A 24,889-nucleotide genomic window follows, 5' to 3' on the forward strand; every position below is an offset into this window, starting at 1 on the left:
GCCTGGGATAAACATATATCCATCCTAAGATAAAATACAGAAAATAGTATAAGGGCAGACTAGATGGATCATGAGGTCTTTTTCTGCCGTCAGTCTTCTATGTTTCTATGTTTCTACAGAGATGGACTACTATCCGGAATGGCAGAAAGGCCGTTCCGTTGGTGGAAATGGAGCGCGCAGGCTTGTTCCATCGTTGCCGGGTATGCACGGTCCATGCACGCGCAACCAGCATGATTCTGGGCGGCACAATGGGGGCAGCATGGCAGGGGCAGCACGGCGGGGACTTGCAGCTTGTTGGAGGGGTGAACCGATGGATCTGCCGCTCGCTCGCAACACAGCTGACAGGCCCCTAGTGGTAGCGGCGGGGGCTCGCGGTGCGGTGGAGGGGCGTGCTGACAGGGCAGCCGCTCGTGAGCCCCACCACTGCCACTAGCGGCCTCTCAGCTCTATTGCAAGTGACAGATCCATCGGGTCGCCCCTCCACTGCGCCACGAGCCTCCGCCGCCCCCTGGCACCGCCACGAGCAGTCCTTACCTTGCTTTGCTGGTCACATCAGAGCGACCGGCAGCTCTTCTATCCATTTTCTGGGTCTTTTGTTTTTGTGGGAGATTCGCCTTACAGCAGGGCATGCGCAACGCTCCCGTCCCATTTTGGTAGGGCCAGGAATGGTAGGCCGCCACTGATTGTGCAGTATGCAAATTATCAAAGTCCAAGGCATTCCCAGTAAGCAAAAGTAACACAAGGCAGACAACAAGAACTCTAGAACTGGTACATGCAGATTTGGTTGGGCCAATGTATTGTCATGGAAGAAAATTATTCCTGTACTCGGTGGGAATCGAATACGACTTGTTGACACCGAAGGAAATACTGAGTCTATGAAAACCTCTTGCAAACGCTTTAAGGGAAAGCGTTTGTTATCCACGGTTGACCTATCCAGATTCCTAAGAGGTCAGTAAGGGGCGAGTACAAGTGCACTAGAGTGCCTTCCGTCCCCTGTCCTATTGCTCTCCTATATCTCCTATACCTTTCTTCTATTCCTATATCTCTTCTTCTATTCTTTCATTGATATGTTCTATTACTATATCTTCTTTTCTATTCTTTCTTAGATATATTTCACTATGAGTATCTCCTCTATAACCTTCTTCATGTATTTTACTATGTGTATATACAGTAGATATACTGTACTGTATACCCACTAAAACCCTCATTGTGTATTGGACAAAATAAACAAATAAATAAATAAATAAATAAAAATAGAAAGTAGTTTTCAACTAACGTCGCTAGATGGCGCTGTACAAAGAAGCAACACTCGCCCTCAGAAAACAGTGAATAGAGTACAGCAGCGGCATCATTACTATTGACATACCGGAGGGAAAGAGGCGGAGCGAACCATTTGAAACGATAGAGTATTAGACTGCTGGAGAGAATGTGGAGGAATGGCTGTCAGAGGAACTTCCTCTTCCGGCTCACCACGAGAGGTTAATGGTATCGGGGAAGCCTCTTGTGCAGCTTGAAGGGTCGAAACAGCTCCTGGGAGGTGAGTGGAGGGAAGGTCGGAGGAGAAGCCGGGAGCAAGTCGGGCCCTTTGGGTTCCTCCACGGCCTGGAAGCAGCGAAGGGTCAAGGCTGAAATATGTCGGCTGCTGCTCTTGCATATTCTTTCTATCCCCTAATGTTGTTATCCATTTACTGCATGATTTAACTGATTTTTCTGGTGGGAGATTTAAAGAAATCTTCATATGTTTTTCCTATTTCTTAACCACCCTCCTCCCTCACCCTTCACAGGACGCTTCATTCCTTGTCATTTTTATTGACACGTTGCTTTCCTGGCAAACTAGGAGTTTCATATACTAATCATATGTTCAGGGGTCGCCAAACTTTGGACCTCAGGGACCACTAAATTCATAATTTTAAACCAACACATTCTTTCTTCTCCCCCCCTCCCTCCCTGACTTTTTCTCTCAGCATCTTCCCCTCCCTGTGTGTGTGTATATATATATCATTCTGTCTCATCTCTCTGTCCCTTTATCTCTCTCTCATCACTCTGTCTCATCTCTCTGTCTGTTCCCCCCTCACTCTTTCTCATCTCTATCTGTCCCTCTCTTTCTCATCTCCCCCTCTCCCTAAACTTTTTCTCTCTCATCTCTCTCCCTTTCTATCTCATGTGTCTCTGCCTCTCATCTTCTGTAATCTCTCTTGTTCTGATTCTCTTGTGCTCTCTTGAGTCTTTTGTGTGCTTCTTCTGCCTTTGTTGGTGCTGGACGCACCTCAGTCACTCAGGGGGACACATGACGTGCTCTCCACCCCAAGACATTTGACTGACCCAGCTTCGGCCAATGATTTGCATTGTAATGGGCTATAGGAGGAGGAGGGGGTGCTGTCTCCCCCATTGTGAAGCATGCTGAATTTAAATGTGCTGTGCAAGGTGCTGCGAGAGCAGCGGGCAGGCCATGGAGGTGCCAACAGCAGCAGTAGAGAGAAATGGCCAGGCCAGTGTCTCAGGGTGGAGAGGAAGTCACACATTTCTCTGAATGATTGAGGTGCAAAGAGCATCAAAAAGGGCTGGAAGAAGCGCCCGCAAGACCCAGCAAGAGATGAAACAATTATAGGAGCCCTTTGCTCCCACTCTGGGATATGTAGCAGGATTCCAAATCCTGCTCTTATTTTCTTAAGCCAGGCAAGGAGTGACTGGAAAGGGAGGGCAAGGGGCCGGGTCAGCCACTGATGGGTTCAGCTGAAGAGAGCCATTACAGGGATGAAAGACCTGCAGTTTGCTGACACACATTGCTTTAGCCCTCCTGCGTCACCGCCTCCCTTGCCGCAACAGCAACATTACCTCATTCTGGCCGGCAAGGGCTGCGCTACTCCTTGCATGTTGTACCACTTGCAAAGTTGCACCTTTATCTACAGCAGAGATTCCCAGCCCCACCATGAGCTGCCTGGTTGGTCCCATTTTTTATTATTTATTTATTTTATTTATTTATTGTTAGAGTTGGAAGGGACCATGCGGGTCATCAAGTCCAACCCTTGCCTAAGCAGGAACCCTATAGCATCCTAGCCAAATGGCAGGCCAATATTCCAGAGCTCCTGTCACAGGACCGGACCATTAGTCATCCTGGATCAGCTCCTCCACCTGGATGCACTACAAATTACCAGAATTTTCTTGCGAACCACCAGTGGTCCATGGACCACCAGTAGTTGGTGACCGTATTTTATCAATCTTTTAAAAATAAAATTAAAAAATTGAGGCAATACACTTCTGAGACATTTTGCAAATTGAAATATACATAATAGTTTACATACATAAATGCTTAGGAGTCTATATCTCTGCATGTAGGAACAATATTCATTGCATTCAAAAAGTATTCAGATCCCCTTCACTTCTATCCATGTTGTTACGCTGTTGACCAATTCTACAGTTATTGAAATTAATTTTTTCTCATTCATCTACAATGACAAAGTTGAAAAAGAATTTTAGAAATGTCTGTAAATGTATTAAAATTTTAAAAAACTGAAGTATCACATTGCCGTAAGTATTCAGATCTTCACTCACTACTGTACTTTGTTGAAGTACCTTTGGCAGTGATTACACCTCAGGTCTTTTTGGCTATGAGGCTATAAGCCTTGTGCAGCTGGATTGGAGAATTTTCTGCCATTCTTCCTTGTAAGCATTTTCAAGCTCAAATCAGGTTGGATGGCGACCATTGGCAGGCAGGTCCCTTCAGAGACATTGAATAGGTTTCAAGTGAGGCCTCGGTCTAGGCCACTGTAGGACATTCACAGAATTGTTCCTAAGCCATTCCTCTGTTGTCTTGGCTGTGTGCTTAGGATTGTTGTCATCTTCAAAAGTGAATCTTTGGCCCACTCTGAGGTCCTGAGCACTGCAGAACAGGTTTTCATTGAAGATATCTCTGTACAGTGCTACCTTGTCTTACAAACTTAATTGATTCCGGGACGAGGTTCTTAAGGTGAAATGTTTGTAAGACGAAACAATGTTTCCCATAGGAATCAATGGAAAAGCGATTAATGCATGCAAGCCCAAAATTCACCCCTTTTGCCAGCCGAAGCGCCCGTTTTTGCACTGCTGGGATTCCCCTGAGGCTCCCCTCCATAGGAAACCCCACCTCCGGACCTCTGTGTTTTTGCAATGCTGCAATTCAGTTTTCCCTCAACCCTGACCAGTCTCCTTATCCCTGCTGGGGAAAAACACCCCACAGCATGATGCTGCCACCACCACGTTTCACTGCTGGGATGACATTGGGCAGATGATGAGAAATTCCTGGTTTACCCCAGATGTATCATTTACCACAGAATTGAGGCCAAACAGTTCAATCTCGGTTTCATTAGACCAGAGAATCTTGTTCCTCACAGTTTGAGAGTCCTTCCGGTGCAACTCCCAGTGGGTTTTCATGTGTTTTGCACTACTGTGCCATAAAGGTGAGATCGGTGGAAGGATGCAGTGATGATTGTCCGTCTGGTACTTTATCCTATCTCCACAGAGCATCTCTAGGTTTCAGCCACTGCCAAGACAACATGTGAATGGCTTAAGGGAAAATCTGAATGTCCTACAGTAGTCTAGCAACAGCCCTGATTTGAACCCTATTGGAGGCACCTGAAACTGGTTCTCCACCTACAGCACAAGAAAACTGGTAGAAGTGAAGGAGATCAGAATTCTTCGAATATTTTATGAATGCACTGTGTATGCTTTACTCAAGTCAAACAGAGAATTTTGTGATTGAGTTGATATTGGTATATGCTAGCCTTCAATATGCCCAATGAATCATAATTCGACTAAGCAATGTCGTTTGGCGGGACCCAGGAGAAGAGCCTTCTCTGTGGCGGCCCCGACCCTCTGGAACCAGCTCCCCCCAGATATCAGAGTTGCCCCCACCCTCCTTGCCTTTCGCAAGCTCCTTAAAACCCACCTCTGTCATCCGGCATGGGGGAATTGAAATTTCCCTTCCCCCTAGGCTTATAGAATTTATACATGGTATGCTTGTATGTATGAGTGGTTGTTTAAATTGGGGTTTTTTAGATTGTTTTTAATATTAGATTTGTTTACATTGTCTTTTTATATTGTTGTTAGCCGCCCCGAGTCTTCGGAGAGGGGCGGCATACAAATCTAATAAATAAATAAATAAAATAAAATAAAATAAATAATTAATGTTAGAGATCAAACTAGAATATTGGTGTTTGTTTTCCCATGGTAATATATGGGGTATTTCTGCTGCTTTCACATACCATGTAGCCATTTTTAAACAATAATGAATCTAGCCCATTCTTATGAATCTTATAGACAAAGAGGATACAAAGAAGAGCACTCTGGGCAACAGACGATGAGAAGCAGCTTTAAATTCAAAAGAAGCCATCAATCAAAATCTTCCAATTCCTCTAGAAAGACTAAAAACTTTTCTCCTTCGTCAGCTGATGAGATACAATGGAGAGAATTATAAGAGCAAAACTTTTAGCTTGGGAAAAAGAGTATCAGGAATTCAAGGGAACATTACATGAGAAGTCAAGGAGGATAATTTCTAAATAAATAATATCTGGAAGTCAGTGGGATATTGAAGAGAAACCCTACCAGTGCTCCCATTGTGACAAAAAAATTAGCATGCACACCAGTCTGGCAATACAGAAGAGGACTCACACAGGAGACAAACCATATGAGTGTCCATATTGTGGGAAAAGTTTCTGTCGGAATTCCGACCTGGTTATACATGAGAGGACTCACACAGGAGACAAACCATATGAGTGTCCGGATTGCGGGAAAAGTTTCCATCGGAATTCCAAGCTGGTGATACACCAGAGGACTCACACTGGAGAAAAACCATACGAGTGTCTGTACTGTGGAAAAAGTTTCAGTAATAATTCGACCCTGGTGACCCACCAGAGGACTCACACAGGAGAAAAACCCTATGAGTGTTCTGATTGTGGGAAAACATTTGGTCAGAATTCGCACTTAGTGACACACCAGAGGACTCACACTGGAGAAAAACCCTATGAGTGTTCAGATTGTGGGAAAAGTTTCTGTCGGAATTTATACCTGGTGGAACACCAAAGGACTCACACAGGAGAAAAACCATTTAAATGTTCTGATTGCGGGAAAGATTTCCATAGACATTCTGACTTGATGAAACACAAGAGGACTCACACAGAAGGAAAACCATTTGAGTGTCCGGATTGCGGGAAAAGATTCAGTCACAGTTCCTCCCTGGCGATACACAAGAGGACTCACACAGGAGAAAAACCATTTGGGTGTCTGGATTGTGGGAAAAGGTTCAGTTGCAGTTCCATCCTGGTGATACACAAGAGGTCTCACACAGGAGAGAAACCGTATGAGTGTCTGGATTGTGGGAAAAGGTTCAGTCAGAATTCCAACCTAGTAATACACAAGAGGACTCACACGGGAGAAAAACCGTATGAGTGTCCAGATTGTGGGAAAGATTTCAGTATTAGGTCTAACCTTATAAATCATGCAAGATTACACATAGGAGAGTAATCATTCAAATGCCCAGATTGTGCAAAGTGTTTCACACAAAATTTCTCCCTTATGACATAAGAAATTCTACAGGAGGGGGGGAAATCATTTGTTCAGAGGAATCTTGAATTTTGTTTGTTGTCTCTTACCGAAAGCCCAGCTAAGAGATTGATAGCTTAATTTCTTACGTGATTCTTCTTTGTCAAGCATATCTTATTATTAAAATGAGGGAGGAGGTCTGGGCTTCCTTAGTTTGAGCAGTGCGATCACAGAGTCAAGAGGAAGTGCCATTGCTGAACCACAAAAAGCGAGTTTGAATCTCTATTAGGTATGTTTGTTTCCGTGTTTCCACATATAATACGGGGGGATATAAGCTTGTATGTACAGTGGTACCTCTACTTAAGAACTTAATTCATTCCGTGACTAGGTTCTTAAGTAGAAAAGTTTGTAGGTGTTGTGGTTAGCTCTGGCCCTGCTCCTGTCCCAAGGACTGTGGATGTGGGGGAGACATCCACATGCTGCAGGCCTGTTTTGCCCCCGGTGGAATCTGATGATGAAGGCTCCTCTGACCAAGAAGACATGAGTGACAGGGAGGAGGAGAGTGTGGCAGACAGCTCAGAAGGAGATCAATTATCTAGCTCCTCCTTGGATTCGGAACAAGAGTTAATGATGCAGCGATGCATAGGCAGCAACAACTGAGAGATTATTATCAAAGAAAATGAGGCCACCTGTGGTTGGGTGGGGCTGTGGTAATTAGTGAGGCTGCTATAAATAGCAGCCTGTGGGTTTGGCCATTGTGGAGGATTATCTGATAGTTGTGTTTCGTGACTGCTTTACTGACTTTGACCTTTTGTGTGCTAATTTCCCCCCGCTTTGAAACCAAACCAGAGCAAAGTGTGTTTCACTTGGTGAAAGAAGAAAGACTGTGAATTGCCTCACAGCTGCAAGCTAAGTATCACAGAATTGATAAGGGACTTGTACAAATTACCAGTTTGTTTGGAGATGAGTGCTCTTTGCTACACCAAAAGAGGGCTTAGTTTAAGTGAATTTTCATTATAAAGAACATTGTTTTGAATTTTCAAACGTGTATGTGTCTGAAATTTGTACTTGTGAATTTTTGGAAGGATTCTACCAGAGAGCCCGACAGAACAGTAAGTAGAAGCAATTTTTCCCATAGGAATCAATGTAAAAGCAAATAATGCTTGCAAACCCATTAGGAAAGAAATAAAAGCTCGGAATTTGGGTGGGAGGAGGAGGAGGAAGAAGAGGAGGGGGACAGTCGCTGCCAAAGGAAGGTGAGGTGAGGGGAATCAAAAAAATCTAAAACTTTAAGGCTTAAAAAAAAAAGAGGGACTCTGAGACGGCGAGGAAGAGCATGCGACTCCCATACACCCAGCACGAGGTTGCCTTTTATATACTGCGCCAGAGAGAGAAACCCAGAGGGAATGGCAGGAAACTGGCCGGGCCTTCGTGCCGCTCTCAAATTTCCTGGGAAATTTTTCCGGGCTCGGGTTCTTAAGTAGAAAATAGTTCTTAAGAAGAGGCAAAAAAAATATTGAACACCCAGTTCTTATCTAGAAAAGTTCTTAAGTAGAGGAGTTCTTAGGTAGATGTACCACTGTATCTGTTTTCAGTTGGTATGTATAAGGCAGCCGGATGTATGATGATTCCACATGGTTTATAACCATAAAACCTTAATACAGAAACTAATCAACCCCATATATATAGCAAATGGCAAAATGCAAAGGCTCCACATTTAACAAGTATTAGGCCTGAAATCATATAGGGGAGTAACCATTCAAGTGCCCAGATTGTGGAAAGTGTTTTGCACAAAATTCCTCCCTTAATAAATGGAATAAATTCCACATGAGGAAAAATTTGATCTGTTTAGAGTAATTCTGAATTTCGTTTTTTGTCTCTTAGTGAAACCCAGCTGAGAAAGTGATGACTTAATTTCTTGCATGATTCTTTTTAGTCAGCCATGTCTTATTATTAAACATGAGGGAGGAGATATTGATACCGATATGGATATATTGTAATGACTGAAAAATGGTGTTTTGTTTTTTAATGTTGAAATTATTTAATAAAAAATATTTTAAAAATATGGATGCAAAACGAATAAAGATGGGGGGGAGTGACATGTGCCTTGGTGGCTCAGTCGTTAGAATATGATTGCCAGCTATCTCTGCCTACAGCCTGGAATTCGATCCTGACAGGGCTCAAGGTTGACTCAGTTTTTCGTCCTTCTGAGATTGGTAAAATGAACCAAATGATGAAGGCTTGAGTAACCTATATACAAGGCCTCCCACTTGCCAAGCATCTCCATTTTGAACATAGGACAATGTGCATGCTGCGGTGGTCTTTTAGTGTGCAAAATGGTTATTTCTGTTACATTCTCAGACTGAAGCACATAGGCTTCAGTCAGGTCCTCCATTCTGGGGGGAATATACTGACTGCTGGTTGGCTAGACTTGATTGGCAATGAAGGTGGGGATTGGAAGGCAGATAGGCCAGAAAACAGCTGACAACCTTGCAATTCAGCCTGGGGCAGTAGGTTTTGGCGTTTCTAAAGCACCAGCTCAGCCGACATGAAGACACATGTTCCGCCCAGAGGGAGATTGTGATCCCCTTATATAAAGCGCTGGTGAGACCTCATTTGGAGTACTGTGCTCAGTTCTGGAGACCTCACCTACAAAGAGATATTGACAAAATTGAACGGGTCCAAAGATGGGCTACGAGAATGGTGGAAGGTCTTAAGCATAAAACGTTATCAGGAAAGACTTAATGAACTCAATCTGTATAGTCTGGAGGACAGAAGGAAAAGGGGGGACATGATCGAAACATTTAAATATGTTAAAGGGTTAAATAAGGTCCAGGAGGGAAGTGTTTTTAATAGGTAAGTGAACACAAGAACAAGGGGACACAGTCTGAAGTTAGTTGGGGGAAAGATCAAAAGCAACGTGAGAAAATATTATTTCACTGAAAGAGTAGTAGATCCCTGGAACAAACTTCCAGCAGACGTGCTTGGTAAATCCACAGTAACTGAATTTAAACATGCCTGGGATAAACATAGATCCATCCTAAGATAAAATACAAAAAATAGTATAAGGGCAGACTAGATGGACCATGAGGTCTTTTTCTGCTGTCAGTCTTCTATGTTTCTAAGTCACTTCAACCCAGCACCCGAGCAGTGGGACACCTACATGACTCGCTGCAAATGCTTCATGGAGGCAAACAACCTCCTTGGGCTATTGGACAAGTGCAATTGAGCGTTCTTCCCGAGCTACTGCAGCACAGATGTGTTCAACATGGCCCAGGCATTCACCAAACCAATGCCAATCGGGACAGTCACCTAGACAGACAATGTTCAAGACCCATTATGCCTCGAAAATGCTCCCAGCCTCTGCTCACTCTCGGAAAGCCCTGCCTGCTCTCTTTCGGGCTTTTCACCAGCTAGTGGGGTTTTTTTTTCTTCCTTTTGGAAAGCCAGGCTGACATAGCAATGAGTGCAACCACCACCACCACCTCCTCCTCTCGTGCGCACCCTCCCAGCCCCTACATTCAGGAGAGGGGGATGGAAGCCTCCACCACAGGTTGCGCTGTTGCCTATTTCCCATAGAAAACACGGAGCCACAAAACTTTGGTAGGTGTGGCTAGGGAGGTCATGTGACTGGGTGGAAATGAGTGACATCGAATTGGTCACGCCTACCCAGGTTTTGTCGTTCCGGGTGTTTTGCTTTCTCTGGGAAACTGACCCAAGTGGCTCTTTGACCATTTAAGTTTGCTGACCCCTGGGCTAGACTGTCTGGCAACTCCCTGTAAAAAGGCTATCTGTCAGACAGTCTTTGCTGGATTGTAAATAGTTGCCGAATAAAGAGCTGTTGTTTTGAAATCAATTCTGTCTGCCTCTTCCAGTCACCCTATTCCACAATGTTCTATGTGGAGTCTTCGGAGAAGGGTGGCATACAAAAATAATAATAATAATAATAATAATAATAATAATAATAATAATAATAATAATAATAATATTCAACCATCTTGCTTTGTGAGGGCAACCCTGGCAGTTCCAGGGAATCAATGAAAACATCTTGCAAGAGCTTGAGGGTGAAAATAGAAGGAGCGTGTTTTAAATATTAACACTAAAATTCCATTGTGAAGTCGACCGGTCGCAAAATGTTTATTTCTTGGGGGGGGGGGAGGCCTGTAACAGAGAATAATTGAGAAGCACTGGAATAGAGGTAGGCCAAGGGTGATTTTTAACCTTATGTCGCTAGGTGGCACTGTACAAAGAATCCCCCGGAAAGCAGAGAATAGAGTACAACAGCTGCATCCCTAGTACTGTATTGACAATACTGTACTGTATAGGGATGCAGAGGGAGAGAGGCCGATCTAGAACGAATTGAAACGATAGAGCATTAGATTGCTAGAGGAGACGTGGAGGAAAGGAGGACAGAGATACTTTCTCTTCCGGTCAACCTACGGAGGCTAATGGTATCGACGGAGCATATTGTGCTGTTTGAAGGGTGTAAGCGAATCCTGGGAGGTGAGTGGAGGGCAGGTCAGAAGAGAAGCCGAGAGCAAGTCGTGCCCTTCCACTTCCTGGAAGCAGCGAAGGGTCAAGGCTGAAGCATGTCGGCTGATACTGCTGCATATTCTTCCTCTCCCCAAATGTTGTTATCCTTTTGCTGCATGATTTAAAACAGTTGCCCGTGATTTTCTTCAACGATTTGCCAAACAGGTTTCTAGGGGTTTTCCTGCCCCTCTATCACCCTAGACCAGGGGTAAGCAAAGTTGGCTCTTCTATGACATGTGGACTTCAACTCCCAGAATTCCTGAGCTAGCATGACAGGCTCAGGAATTCTGGGAGTTGAAGTCCACAAGTCATAGAAGAGCCGACTTTGCCTATCCCTGCCCTAGACTAAAAACTGGGCGGAACAATCTTCATCAGCCCCCATGGGGGATGCACTTTCAGGTTTGCTGTTATAGGTCATTGTAACCCAACCCTCGATGCTTTCCTTTGTTTTATTTATTTAGTTAGTTCAGTGTTTCCCAACCTTGGCAACTTGAAGCTATTTGGACTTCAACTCCCAGAATTCCCCAGCCAGCATTTGCTGGCTGGGGAATTCTGGGAGTTGAAGTCCAGATACCTTCAAGTTGCCAAGGTTGGGAAACACTGAGTTAGTTAGTCAAGTAGGTATTGGTGGCATACAAAGATATAACAATATTTAGATACATGATACTAGTAAAAGAGAAACGTTAGGATAGGGACGGAAAGCACTCTGGTGCACTTATGCACACCCCTTTGGTTCCTAAGAGGCCAGTAAGGGACGTACATAAGTGCACTGGAGTGCCTTTCGTCCCCTGTCCAATTGCCTTTCCTTTCTTTCACCTATCTTATATATTCTCTTCCTTTCATATATCCTCTCCTCTAAGTTCACTTTCACCCTCTTTTATATTATCACATGTCTATTTTTCTTCCTATGTACAGTATTTGTGTATTGGACAAATGAATGAATAAATAAATAAAAAATAAAGTTGGAGAAAGCGGGACAGCGAGTGAGCTCTTGGGAGACCTGAAAGAAAAGGTATAGGATAGATTGTCATGGAAGAAGGTTATTCCTGTACTAGGTGGGAGTCGAATACGACTTGATGGCACCACCAAAGGAAGGACGGAATGCACGAAAACCTCGCAAACGCTTTCGTTTAGGAGGGGAAACGAGGGTAGTTTTCAACCTTATGTCACTAGATGGCGCTGTACAAAGAAGCAACACTCGCCCTCAAAAGCAATAAATACAGTACAGTAGCGGCATAGCTACTAGTGACATTGTCCCGGGGGGAGAGAAGCCGAGGTTGAACCAATTGAAACGATAGAGCTTTAGATTGCTAGAGGGGACGTGGAGGAAGGGCGATCAGAGGAACGTCTCTTCGGGTTCACCCACGGGAGGTTAATGGTGTTGGCGAAGCCTCTTGCCGGTGGAAGCGGCTCCTGGGAGGTGAGTGGAGGGCAGGTGGGAGGAGAAGCCGGGAGCAAATCGGGCTCTTTGCTTTCCTCCATGGCATAGAAGCAGCGAAGGGGCAAGGCTGAAACATGTCGGCTGCTTCTGCATATTATTTCTCTCCCCAAATGTTATTATGCATGATTTAAGTGATTTTCTCCTGGGAGATTTAAAGGAATCGTTAGATATTTTTCACATTTCTTAACCACCCAGCTCCCTCAGCTTCACGAATCACTTCATTCCTTGTCATTTTTATTGTTGCTGTCCCGACAAGCGAAGAGTTTCAAGGGCAGAACGGATGCTTTAAATCTTGCATAGGATTTGGACACCATTTTTTATTTTTTTATTTTTGTCCAATACACAATAATACACAATGAAGGTTATAGAGGATATAGTAGAGAAGAAATACGAGATATAGGAGAGACTATAGGACTATAGTGTCTCCCCAGCTCCCCTTTTCTAAAATCAGATCAAAATAATTGAGTCAGTGCACTTCTGGGACACATAATTGTTTGCATAAAGAAATTCTTAGGAGTATTTCTTTTTCTTTCTTTTTTTTAAAAAATAATCTATTAATTATTTACATTAAGAAAAAAACAAATATAAAACAAAAACAGAACACAACTTATACAAACATATAGATATCATCATTCATAATTACAGTTATATATCACTTTATTTCTATGTGAATAGAACACATTTGGCGCATTTTGAAAGTATTTAGACCCTGCTCTGTCAGTTTTGTTAGGCTATTGACCAATTCCATACTTGATGAAATTCATTTCATTCATCTACATCAATAATGTAGATGAATAATTACTTGTAAGCTGCTCTGAGTCCTTGGAGAGGGGCGGCATACAAATCTAATATAGAAACATAGAAACATAGAAGACTGACGGCAGAAAAAGACCCCATGGTCCATCTAGTCTGCCCTTTTACTATTTCCTGTATTTTATCTTACAATGGATATATGTTTATCCCAGGCATGTTTAAATTCGGTTACTGTGGATTTACCAACCACGTCTGCTGGAAGTTTGTTCCAAGGATCTACTACTCTTTCAGTAAAATAATACTTTCTCATGTTGCCTTTGATCTTTCCCCCAACTAACTTCAGATTGTGTCCCCTTGTTCTTGTGTTCACTTTCCTGTTAAAAACACTTCCCTCCTGAACCCTATTTAACCCTTTAACATATTTAAATGTTTCGATCATGTCCCCCCTTTTCCTTCTGTCTTCCAGACTATACAGATTGAGTTCATTAAGTCTTTCCTGATACGTTTTATACTTCAGACCTTCCACCATTCTTGTAGCCCGTCTTTGGACCCGTTCAATTTTGTCAATATCTTTTTGTAGGTGAGGTCTCCAGAACTGAACACAGTACTCCAAATGTGGTCTCACCAGCGCTCTATATAAGGGGATCACAATCTCCCTCTTCCTGCTTGTTATACCTCTAGCTATGCAGCCAAGCATCCTACTTGCCTTTCCTACTGCCCGACCACACTGCTCACCCATTTTGAGACTGTCAGAAATCACTACCCCTAAATCCTTCTCTTCTGAAGTTTTTGCTAACACAGAACTGCCAATGCAATACTCAGATTTAGGATTCCTTTTCCCCAAGTGCATTATTTTACATTTGGAAACATTAAACTGCAATTTCCATTGCTTTGACCATTTATCTAGTAACGCTAAATCATTTACCATATTACAGACCCCTCCAGGAATATCAACCCTATTGCACACTTTAGAGTCATCGGCAAATAGGCAAACCTTCCCTACCAAACCTTCCCCTATGTCACTCACAAACATATTAAAAAGAATAGGACCCAGAACAGACCCTTGTGGCACACCGCTTGTAACCTGTCTCTGCTCAGAATACTCGCCATTAACAATAACTCTCTGATGTCTATGCTTCAGCCAGCTTGAAATCCACTGAACTATCCAGGGATTAAGTCCAATCTTCACTAATTTATCTATCAGCTCTTTATGTGGAACTATTATTTAAAGTCTTCGGAGAGGGGCGGCATACAAATCTAAGTAAGTAATAAATAAATTATTATTATTATTATTATTATATTATTATTATTATTATTATTATTATTATTACTACTACTACAAAGTGGAAACAATTTTAGAAATGTCTGTAAATAAATTTAAAAAATAAAAAAGCGAAGTATAAATTTAGCTAGTGTTTAGGCCCTTCACTCAGTAATTTGTTGAAACACCTTTGGCAGCGATTACAGATGGATCAGGTGATAAGCTTTGAGCACCTGAATTGGGGGATTTTCTGCCATTCTTCCTTGCACGTCCTCTCAAGCTCAGTCACCTTGGTTGGCGACCATTGGTGGGAAGCAATTTTCAGATCATTCTAGAAACGTTCAATAGGATTCAAGTCAGGACTTTAGCTGGGCCACTCTAGGACATTCACAAAGTTGTCCATTGAAGATATCCCTATACTTTGCTCCATTCAGTTTTTAATTTAGATTTATTATTAGAATTGGAAGGGTTAAGAAATTCTGCTTTCTCCCTTTTGCTTGTCACCTTCTTGCCACTTTCTCCCACCAATGAACCAATTGTTTCCTTGACTTATTTCTTGTTTCTGCCATGTTGGGAGAGGCGTTTTTTTGTTGTTATTTTTTACTTTTTGTTGCAAATCTTTGTTCATTGTGAGCCTTAGTTTTCCTCATTTCATTTTTGTAGGCTCGGGCTGTTTGCTGATATTCTGCTTTAATAATAATAATAATAATAATAATAATAATAATAATAATAATTATTATTATTATTATTATTATTATTATTTAATAATTTATTAGATGTGTATGCCGCCCCTCTCCGAAGATTCGGAGAGTCTTTCCCCTTCTTTCCACTTTTTCTACTTGTTCTTTTTGTCTTTCAATTTGTCATAGATTTCTTTATGCAGCCATCTTTGGTTTCTAATTTTCTTCTTCATTAGTATTGGGCTTTTATAATCTCACTATTAGTGAAGATTTATGACAAAAATGAAATTTAACAATTGTAAAATATGGCAACAGCATAGCAAAACTGATAGAAGTGAACAGTATCAGAATACTTTGAATACTTTCTGAGTGCAGTCTATGCGTAAATTATTCAAGCCAAAAGGATAATTTTGTGATTCAGTTGATATTTGGATAAGCTAGCTTATTACATGCCAAGTGAATCGTAATTAATGGTAGAAATTAAACTAGAATTTTGGTGTTTGTTTTCTCATGGTAATAGATGGAGTATTTCTGTTGCTTTCACATGTTATGCAGCCATTTAAAAAATAATAATAAAACTAACATATTCTTATGAACCTTATAGATGAAGAGGATACAAAGAAGAGCACTCTGGACAACACACAATGAGAAGCAGCCTTAAAATGGAAAAGAAGCCATCAATCAAAATCCTCCACTTATACCAGTAAAAACATTTCTCCTTCAATTTATGAGAGACAATGGAGAGAATTATAAGAACAAAGCTTTCAGCTGGAAAAAAAGAGTATCTGGAACCCAAGGAAATATTACATGAGAAGTCAAGGAGGATAATTTCTAAATAAATAATACCTGGAAGTCAGTAGGAAGAAAAAGATTTTGTGGATAGGCAAAACTGGCAGGCATTAATCAAAGCCTTTGTGGAAGGTAAGAGTAGCTTGCATCAAAGAACCACCAGGTAAGAGATCAGAAATATTGTTGAACTTCTCAAGAATCCAATTATATCAGTGTTGGAAAATCCTGCAGACTGCTTAGTTGGGGAAAAACGAGATTGCAGAGCACATCTGATTGATGCATAAGTTGATCCATCATGTGAAAAGCCATTCAAATATTTGGAGTGTATCAGAAGCTTTACATGTCTCTCATGAGTCATGGAAGGACCCATACCGAAAAGAAACCATTGTGAAGAAAGATTGAACATGCACACCAATTTGGAGATACACAAGAGGACTCACAACGGGGAGAAACCATATGAGTGTCTGGATTGTGGGAAGGTTTTTCTGCATAATTCCAAACTGGTGATACACCAGAGGACTCACACAGGAGAGAAACCATATGAGTGTCCAGATTGTGGGAAAATGTTCAGTCAGAATTCCTACCTGGGGAGACACCGGAGGACTCACACAGGAGAAAAACCATATGAATGTCCGGATTGTGGGAAAAGTTTCAGTCGGAATTCCCACCTGGTGGAGCACCAAATGACTCACACAGGAGAGAAACCATATGAGTGTCCGGATTGTGGGAAACGTTTCCAGCAGAATTCCAAGCTGGTGGTACACCAGAGGACTCACACGGGAGAGAAACCATATGAGTGTCCAGACTGTGGGAAAAGGTTCAAGGAGAATTCCAAGCTTGTGATACACCAGAGGAGTCACACAGGAGAGAAACCATTTGAGTGTCCAGATTGTGGGAAATGTTTCAGTCAGAATTCTTACCTGGTGATACACCAGAGGATTCATACAGGAGAGATACCCTACGAGTGTCTGGATTGTGGGAAAGTTTTTAGTAGGAATTCTAAACTGCTCATGCACCAAAGGACTCACACGGGAGTGAAACCATTGGAATGCCCTGATTGTGGGAAAGGTTTCAATTGCAATTCTGAGCTGGTGGTACACCAGAGGATTCACACAGGAGAAAAACCGTACGAGTGTGTAGAGTGTGGGAAAAGTTTCATTCAAAATTCCCATCTTGTGGAACACTGCAAGATTCACACAGGAGAGAAACCATATAAGTGTCCAATTTGTGGGAAAGGTTTTTATCGGAATTCCCATGTGGTGGTACACCAGAGGTCTCACTCGGGAGAGAAACCATATGAGTGTCTGTTTTGCGGGAAAGGTTTCAGTCAGAGTTCCTATCTAGTTAATCACCAGAGAATTCACACAGGAGAAAAACCATATGAGTGTCCTGAATGTGGGAAAAGGTTCAGTCGGAATTCCGATTTGGTTATACACTGGAGGACTCACACAGGGGAGAAACCCTATGAGTGTCCAGATTGTGGGAAAGCTTTCAGTATCAGGTCTAGTCTTTTAAATCATGTAAGGCTACACACAGGGGAGAAACCATTCAAGTGTCCAGATTGTGGGAAGTGTTTCACACAAAATTCCTCTCTTATCACACACAAGAAATTCCATATGAAGCAAAATTTGATGGGAATAGAGGAATCTTGAATTTCTTTTCCCTTCTCCCTTTGGAAGTCGACTTAAGAAATTTACCATTAAATTTCTTGCCTTATTCTTTTTAGTCAAACATGTCTTGGTATCAAACATGAGGGAGGAGATCTGAGCTTCTTTTCTCTGGAGTTGTGTGAGAGAAACGTACTCAAATTTAATAGGAAAGTGAACACAAGAACAAAGGGACACAATCTGAAGTTAGTTGGGGGAAAGATCAAAAGCAACGTGAGAAAATATTTTACTGAAATAGTAGTAGATCCTTGGAACAAACTTCCAGCAGACGTGGTTGGTAAATCCACAGTAACTGAATTTAAACATGTCTGGGATAAACATACATCCATTGTAAGATAAAATACAGGAAATAGTATAAGGGCAGACTAGATGGACCATGAGGTCTTTTTCTGCCGCCAGTCTTCTATGTTTCTATGTTTCAAAGAAAACAGCAGGAGACCACTGAAAAATACACCAAGCATTTAATGAAGGTAAAATCTTTTCAAAAGGACTTAGCTTGGGCCCAGAAGACCCAAGATAAACAAAGTATACATCTGGATACAGAGTTTTAATACATTTCTTGCATTGCAGACAAACAACGTTCTCATCGCTCCTACTCAATTGTCAGTCCAAGTAATGTAACATTTTGGCATCCTAACAAGTGGTTTCCCGACATGAAAATCCCCTGATAATTTTCTCATAACAATTGCACTTTCCAATTTTAGCCTGTCCTATCTGGAACATCCTTTCCAATATCAGCCTGGCCTAGAAGCAATGTTAAGTGCATTGTTACTTCCTTTATATTTGGTACATAACTGACGTACAGATTTCTTATTGATTATACAATGTAATATGTCATACAACATGGCTGCGCTCCTGCTCACTTATCACAAGAATAAATCATGTTTCTCATTCCCTTTCACAGCATTGAGGGGAATTGCTATTCTGGGCCAGTTACCTCTTATTAGGTATGTTTTCCACCTTGAGTTATTTCTACATTTGATGAAGGCAGGATATAGATATTTATGCATGCATGTATATATATGTATTTGTATTTATTAAGAAATTGTGTATGGCAACCCAACCCAATTTGACTCCAGATGGATCACAGCAATAAAACCAATAAACAGAAACCAATAAACCACGTATATGGCAAATAGCAAAATGCAAAGCCTCCACACCATTGCATTCCTCCCAGAGATTAGAATTGCCCCCACCCTCCTCGCCTTTCGTAAGCTCTTTAAAACCCACCTCTGCCGTCAGGCATGGGGGAACTGAGATATTCTTTCCCCCTAGGCCTTTACAATTCATGCATGGTATGTTTGTGTATATGGATGTTTGGTTTTACAATAAGGGTTTTTAGTTGTTTTAGTATTGGATTTACATGCTGTTTTTATTACTGTTATTAGCCGCCCCGAGTCTGCGGAGAGGGGCGGCATACAAATCCAATAAATAAATAAATTCCCCATCATCTAGTCAGGATTGGAGAAGCTTCTTCAATGAGAAGCAAAATGTCTCCAAAGAGAAAACAAAGTCAAGTTGCCTTTTGAAAAAGCACTTTTGGGTCAACCATGACCTGCATGCCTGAGAATTTCCATAGACTTTAAACCAGTGATGGCGAACCTATGGCACGGTTGCCACAAGTGGAACATGGAGCCATATCTGATGGCACACGAGCCGTTGCCCTAGCTCAGCTCCAACATGCACGTGTGTGCCAGCCAGCTGGTTTTTGGCTCGCACAGAGGCTCTGGGAGGGCATTTTTGGCTTCCAGAGAGCCTTCCGGGGGAAATGGGGGAGAGTGTTTTTACCCTCCCCGGGCTCCAGGGAAGCCTTTGGAACCTAGGGAGGGCAAAACGTGAGCCTACAGGGCCCACCAGAAGCTGGGAAACAGGCCTTTTCCAGCCTCCGGGGGATGAGATAAGTTGTTTTGGCCCTCCCCAGGCATTGAATTATGGGTATGAGCACTCGCATATTTGCAATAGCACGGGTGTTCTGTCGGGCTCTCTGGTAGACTTCTCCCAAAAATCCACAGGTACAAATTTCAGACACACACACGTTTGAAAATTCAAAACAATGTTCTTTATAATGAAAATTCACTTAAACTAAGCCCTCTTTTGGTATAGCAAAGAGCACTTGTCTCCAAACAAACTGGTAATTTGTACAAATCCCTTTATCAGTTCTGTGATACTTAGCTTGGAGCTGTGAGGCAATTCACAATCCTTCTTTCACCAAGTGAAACACACTTTGCTCTGGTTTAGTTTCAAAGCAGGGAAAAATCAGCACACAAAAGGTCAAAGTCAGTAAAGCAGTTATGAAACACAAAGATCAGATAATGCTCCACAATGGCCAAACCCACAGGCTGCTATTTATAGCAGCCTCACTAATTACCACAGCCCCACCCAACCACAGGTGGCCTCATTTTCTTTGATAATCTCTCAGTTGTTGTTGCCTATGCATCGCTCTCCGCATGCGTGGCTGTATCATTAACTCTTGTTCTGAATCCAAGGAGGAGCTAGATAATTGATCTCCTTCTGAGCTGTCTGCCACACTCCTCCTCCCTGTCACTCATGTCTTCTTGGTCAGAGGAGCCTTCATCATCAGATTCCACCAGGGGCAAAACAGGCCTTCAGCATGTGGATGTCTCCCCCACATCCACAGTCCTTGGGGCAGGAGCTGGGCCAGAGCTAACCACAACAACGGGTATATGCTTTTTTGGCACCCAAGGAAAAAAAGGTTTGCCATCACTGCTTTAAACTATTTTTCCATATTTCTATATTCCGAATCTCTACATTTCTCTAATCCTAATTTCCATTTGTATTTAGTCTACAGTCTCACCCTCTTTCTCTCTCTCCCATCCTCTACTTAGTAGCCATCTCCATCCATTTCCTATAATGTTCGGTGTGTTTTATCTTTCTATCTGCTCCAACAGATAGCAATAGCAATTAGACTTATATATTGCTTCACAGTGCTTTTACAGTCCTCAGCTGGAGGCCAAGGAAGGTTAACAGCTCTTTATTAGGCAACAGGAACAGTTGAAGTGACCAGCTCGCAGGTAGGAAGTGACTGCCGGCTAACGGCTAAAGCCGCGCCTTATATACCTTTGCTTAGTGCGGGAAAAATGGTGTGTCCACCTTTTGTTAACTTTCGCGCCAAGGTTTCCCTTGGCTGCATCTAAGCCAATCAGCGTTCGCCTTTATTTAAAAGTACAAACATAACACTAAGCACTTTGCAGAGTCGGCACACTGCTCCCAACAATCTGGGTCCTCATTTTACCAACCTCAAAACCATGGAAGGCTGAATCAGTCTTGAGCCTGGTGAAGTACCATAGAATTTCCCTGTTCTTCTGCACAGATGTGAGAAATGTAGAAGGGAAATGTTGGCCTGGATTTCTCTGAGGAATGGACTTTAGGCCAGGATCCATTTTTAAGGTGGTTTTCTTCTGGTTAGCTGAGGGGACACAATTCCGAAACAGGAATGTGTATAAGAATTACTTGGTATGTATTGCATTGTATTGTGTGTATGTCACGTTTTTAATTGTATGATAAATTTAAAATAAAAAATAAAAAAAAAAGAATTACTTGGCACAAAACATTCATGTTTCAGGAGACACACGAAAAGTGATCCACTACTTGGAAAAAAATTAAAAAACAACACTATAGTAAACTACCAAATTGGTTCTCCGGGATGGAAGCCATAACACACCCCAACACCACAGATTTAAAAACGGTTAAATATTCAGAGATTTTGGGTGAGGGAAGAAATTTAAAATCAATCCAACAATTACAGCAATGGGGAATTAAAATAGATTGGTGGCCATATTTCCAAATTAAGTCAATATTAGATAATGATAAGAAACAGTATGGAATGCAAAGACAAAATTCAGTATTAGACACAATCATTGGGACAATTTATATATTACTAAAATATATACATTCTTATTAAATTATAAAATGGAAGGTGAAATAATAAAAGGGAACTTGATTAGTTGGGCTAGGAACATTGGACATATTAATTTGGAACATTGGGATAAAATATGAGGGGAAAATTATAAATTGATGAAATCAACTATTTATAAGGAAAACATATACAGTATAAGGTATTTATAGGTGGCATTTGGTCCCAATGAGACTGGCAAAAATGTATCCAAATTTACCCCTAAACTGTTAGAAATGTGGCTATAATACTGAAACATACTTTCATATGTGTGGACTTGTCCCTGTATAAATAAATTTTGGTATAAAATTCGGACCTGATTAAATGAAATTATAAAACAAAAATTTGACATGAACCCTGAAATTTTCTTACTAGGAATTATTGAACAAAGAATGGGAAAAGAACACTACAGTATTACTTTGTTCAGCATATTTTAACTGCAGTAAGAATCTGTCTCGCACAACACTGGAAGCAGGAAAAGACAACAGTTGACAGTATTGTAATAAAATTTGTTTGAATGTGCAGAGCTCATGGAATTGAATGAGAAAGAGGACTTAAGATTATATCAGGTGTGGAATGTATTTTATGAATGGTTAGCAAAGAGGAAATAATAGGAAGCTGTTTATAGGGAATGCAAACATTTTAAATCCTATCTAATAGATAAAGGAATAGATAAAAGATTGTACTGTTAAGAAAGTAAATAAATATTTGACATTAGATTGAGGATAATAATTATAAGATTATATAAATGAAGTAGAGCAAAGGGATAATGGGAGCACTATCTACAAGACAAGTTTTATGTAAAAACTGAATACAGTGTTCCCTCGATTTTTGTGGGTTCGAACTTCGCGAAATGTCTATACCACGGTTTTTCAAAAATATTAATTAAAAAATAATTCGCGATTTCCCCCCCTATACCACGTTTTTTCTTGCCCGATGACATCATATGTCATTGCCAAACTTTCGTCTGCCTTTAAATAACATTGTTTTTAATAAACTTTAATAAACATGGTGAGTAATAATCTAAACGGTTGCTAAGGGAATGGGAAATGGTAATTTAGGGGTTTACAGTGTTAAGGGAAGGCTTGTGATACTGTCCATAGCCAAAAATAGTGTATTTACTTCCGCATCCCTACTTCGCGGAAATTCAACTTTCGCGGGTGGTCTCAGAACGCATCCCCTGCGAAAATCGAGGGAAAACTGTATAGACCTTTGATCTCTAGCTCTGTAAGATTAACCAAGAAGGAAAGGTTGAACTGTCAGTATAGACAGCACATTTTTTTTCTGTATTGTCTATATTTATCATTTGGCTGAGTCGTTTCGAGAAGGGCGGCATAGAAATAGAATAAATAAATAAATTTTATTTTTATTTTTTTGTTTGGTATGTTGTATATGTTATCTTGCTTATGATTTTCGTTTCTTGTATTTGTATGATCTTCTAAATGTATATAAATTTAATAAAAAATATTTTTAAAAAGAATTACTTGGTAGAAAAAAAGGAGGGTGTTGTGGTTCAGCCTGAGGCTGCTCAGGGACCGGCTGCGTCTCTGCTGGCTCCATGCCCGGAGGAGGATGACAGTGCAGAGGAGGGGGCTGAACAGTCGGAAGGGGGCGAGGAGAGTCAGGAATGGGATGAAGGAGAACAGCATGAGAGCCCTGGGGGGGGGGCTCTCCCCAGCCAGTAGCTTGGAGTCATTAGGTGATGATGCACAAGCTGTCATTGACATGAGACAGAGACGTTCAGAGCAACGAAAGGAGCAGTTAAAGAAATATTATCACCATTGAATTAGAAACAGCTGGGTTTGGGTGTGGTCCTCATCAGCAGGGTTTAAAAGGCAGGCAAGGCCTTGAAGCCATGTGGAGTGTTATCAATTGGAGTTGCGGTGACCTGTTTCGATTCTCAGCGTCTCTGATCTTGGCTTGTGGCCTAGCAGTCTGGAAGACTCGTGGGAGGCGTATATTTGCTATCTACAGCTTCGTCTTGGCAGCAAGAATCTGGTATTACTTCATGGACTATTGCCTTCGTGTATATATTTGAAGTTCCAGCGTTTTTCCTGTTTGTAAGGACATTTTCTGTTCCCTGTGTTTTCCTTGAATTATATAAACTGCCTTTGCCTTTTACCAGTGTGTCTGGCTTCTCTTTTTGGGTTGGTATTGGCTTCTGGAGTGACCCGACAGAACAGAGGGAAGGCATAATTATCAGTTGTTTTACCCAGTTTCTCCTTTCTATTGTTTTTATGCCTTTTGAATATTGCTGGAAAACGGGCAAGAGTAAAATTTAAAGGCCTTGACACTAAAACATATAAAGAACGGTAAAGAACGTAGGTATGACCAATATAGAGAAAAGACGGAATAGGGATGGCACGATAGCAAAATTCCAGTATTTGAAGGGCTGCCTCAAACTTGCTTTCCAAAGACCAGAAGGAAAGATTTTGTCCCACATTTTATTCTTCTAATGGAATAAATCTGGCAATCGCTTAAGGCTGCACATACAAATAAGACCTTTATCAACTTTTATGATGCAGCACCTAACTAATTTTATGAAGGTAAGTGTTCTGCCGGAGGGTTTCAACCGCCCGTAATTACAGGGTAATTAGTCCAGGAAGACATACACCACACGATAAAAGGAAAACCCAAAAGTTTTTATAAATAGAAAAACAGAAACAGCTCCCTTTTTAAATGTCAAAGGGATTTTCTGGTAAACAAGGCACAGGTTAAATGCAGTCCAATTGCTCACCCAATAACTGGGAAATTGAGTCCAATTCTAAAGTCCAGAGAGTCCACACACAATCTTGAACAGCACAAAAACCACGATGAAACAATGAATTAGATAAACTGCCATGAGGCTAAAACATCAGGCTGCACTTTTATCTGTAGCACTAATTACAGCAGCCCCACCCAACCACAGGGGGCCTCATTTTCTCTTGTAATAATCCTTCAGTTGTTGTCTCCTATGTATCACTCTACGCATGCGTGGATGTGTCATTATTCTTGTTCAGAATCCAGGGATGATACAGATGATTGATGTCCTAGGCTGTCTGCCAAACTCCCCTCTTCGCTATCACTCACGCTTCCTTGGTCAGAGGAGGCTTCGTTGGCAGATTCCATCGGGAGCAAACCAGGCCTGCGGCATGTGGATGTTTCCCCCACATCCACCTGCATATTCCTTGGGGCAGGAGCTGGGCCAGAGCTAACCACAACAGTTCAATATACGCATTATGTGGTGGTCTATAAGGAGCAGAACACTTATATTCAAAACCAGCTCTCTTTAGCAATCTACAATCTCTTATGGGTAAACTCAGTACCATTATAGTGGTACCTACTCTACTTAAGAAC

General features: G+C 41.6%; 1 protein-coding gene and 1 pseudogene across 1 annotated transcript in view; both read left to right on the top strand.

Moving 5' to 3' along the window:
- The window catches only part of LOC139163077 (zinc finger protein 850-like), a 249,510-nt gene that overhangs the window by 109,163 nt on the left and 115,458 nt on the right, over positions 1–24,889 (top strand). The gene's annotated exons all lie outside the window — the stretch shown is intronic.
- Positions 1,358–18,784, top strand: LOC139163078 (zinc finger protein 850-like; annotated as a pseudogene).

Source organism: Erythrolamprus reginae, chromosome 2, assembly GCF_031021105.1.
Source record: "Erythrolamprus reginae isolate rEryReg1 chromosome 2, rEryReg1.hap1, whole genome shotgun sequence".
Taxonomy (NCBI): Eukaryota; Metazoa; Chordata; class Lepidosauria; order Squamata; family Dipsadidae; genus Erythrolamprus; species Erythrolamprus reginae.